This window comes from Gopherus flavomarginatus, chromosome 2 (assembly GCF_025201925.1).
Source record: "Gopherus flavomarginatus isolate rGopFla2 chromosome 2, rGopFla2.mat.asm, whole genome shotgun sequence".
NCBI classification, from domain to species: Eukaryota; Metazoa; Chordata; order Testudines; family Testudinidae; genus Gopherus; species Gopherus flavomarginatus.
In genome coordinates, this window is record NC_066618.1 from 152,376,404 (window position 1) to 152,378,887 (window position 2,484).

Sequence of the window (2,484 nt, forward strand, 5' to 3'; positions counted from 1 at the left end):
TTGGTGCGAATCGGCGCTCAGGCCATGATGAGAGGTCTGGCTGCACAGCCAGAAAAGGGGTGATCTCACTTGGGTTAGAATAGCAGGCGGCCCCAGCAGCTTGGCTCTTAGCTCAGATCAGAACACCACTTTCTGCAGTGCAGACAGACCCTCAGAAGTTGCCCAAGAAAGGCTGTGGCCAAGGGAATCCTGCACTGCACCTGGGGTGTCCCGAGGCCCAGGCTCGTGCCCAGACCACTGCACCCTCCTTTGCAAACACTCTCGAGGTTATAGTCAATCCCCCAAGAGCTGGGTGATTCTTGCAGCCTCCAGGACAGAATGGTCAGTCATCAGGCGCAGTGAAGAGACCGGACCCTTTCGGTACCTGCTAGGGTTCTCCTGCAGAATGCCAGGGGCTCTCTGCAGACAATGTGGGCCCATGCTGGAGAAGCAGCAATTTGCCAGTTTATTTCCATAAACCCATCTTTGGGACAAGCATCCTTCCTGCTTCACCCTCAATGGAATGGGCCTTATTCATGAACAGCAAGAGCCCCAGAGCTCCACCTCCAGGGACCCCACAATCCATCATCTGCAATGTCTCCTAGAACCTCCTGCCCTGAGTTTTCATGGTGCTTTGCAGATTCTCTCCCCCAGCATCTGTGAAATGTAGCCACCTCTTGGGTGGGGCAGCAGCAGCCGGACAGAACATAGCATGTCGAATAGCAGTGTGGGGAAGCCCATGATATAAGGTGCCAAGGGATGTCCTAGTGGAGCAGGTCGGATTTGGGGGTCTGCATGTGATCTTCCCCATCTAAGCTCTCCCTACACCCCCGGGTGACATCTTGGCCAGTTGGGGGCAGGTCTGAATCCCTGGGAGCAAATGGGGCAGTTTCTGTTCATCCTTCAAGGGAGACCCAGCCTCAGGGCTGCTGCAGAGATCCATGGGACATCAGGCTGAGCTCTATGGGGGTGGGCAAGCTGCCCTGGGTGCTCAGGCTGTGGGTGTCCCCAAAATGGACTGATAACCCCTGGGGGGACAACGTGTTGGCTAATAGACGCTGGCTAGCATACACATAGTATGCTGGTAATACTGCCCACAATATAGGTACTCCATGTGTTTAAGCGTGTATGTTATGAAGTATTAGCATAGCAGTTCTATAGCCCGGATTGGCCTGTACCTTTGTTATAACCCTGTGTGCTTATGGCAAGTCCTCCAGAACACCTTGTTGTAGCTGCAGTCAGCCTTGGCCTGAGTAGATGGAAAACTGTCCGTAACAGGACAGACGATTTTATTTCCTCAGGGCTGCAAGCAAGCAGCTGCCCACAGAAACCGAGGCATGTCCATGCACTGGCATGCGTGTCTCAGAACACAGGTAAGGGGGCATCATGACCTGTCTGCATGCTGGATTCAGAGCCAAAGAGAAAGGGGTGCCCTCAGTACTAGAAATAGACAAGGTACAAAAGTGATTAATTACGTTCCATTTCAAACAACGTACCTGGGACCTTTTCTGGGTGAACAGGGAGGGGATAAAGGGCTGGCTTTCAAGGTGTCACTTGCAGGAGCCACCTTCTGCAGAAGGTAAATGGAACAGCACTGCATGCCAGTGCATGGAACTGCTCTTCCGAGTCTGGGATTGTACAGAACGTCTGGGCCAGATTCATAAACCTGACTGACACGGGGCATTTGGTCTCTGGAGTGTATTTCATAACGAAATAATGAACCAAAGTGCTGTCAAGCAACCGACTATCCAGTTTATCAGCACAGCAGGATGCTGGAGGGAGCGAATCTGACTCCTGCCTGGAGCAGCAGCTGCACAGATCAGACGAGGGGCCTGGTCCTGCCCAGGGCTGGATACACTCTGCTTTCACTACAGCCAAAGGAATTTGAGGGTGCTCCGAGGTGCACCCCGTGCTCCCACACCAGCAGTAAAGGCAGGGGACGTTCCCTTTGTTGGTGAGTTTCTGCCCCGTCTCACCACAGGGCTGAGCACTGGCAAGTAGCCAACTCCCAGCTGCTGTCTGTCCTCATGTCCCACTTCCCCGGCATGCCAAGAGCCTCCCTGATTGGCACCTGGTTTGTTCGCACTCAGCTGTCCCTGACACTCGACACACCTCCCCATCCCGCCTCCTTCCCAAGCGCTCCCGCTTGCCTGGAAAGGGGAAATCAATGGACAAGGGGGGCGCAGGCTAAATTGCCAGGTCCAGGGAGCCAGTTACCTTCTAACAAGCCTCACGTGGTGCTGGGGGGCGCGTGGGGTCAGGGAACCCGATCCCTCTGGCCAGTGGTTGGTGACACACGGTTTATTTATTTGCTGGAGAGGAGCAGCTCTGTCTGTCAGATAACTGGCAGGCATGGAGAGATCCCTGTGGACGGCTCACACCATCCGTGCCATGTCAGTCGACTGCTAATCCCCTCAGCCCGGCACATCAGCTCAGCGCCTGAGGCCCTCCTGGACCGGCAGCCAGCCCGCTGGATTCCTCTCCCAAGCTCTGGGAGTTCTGTAA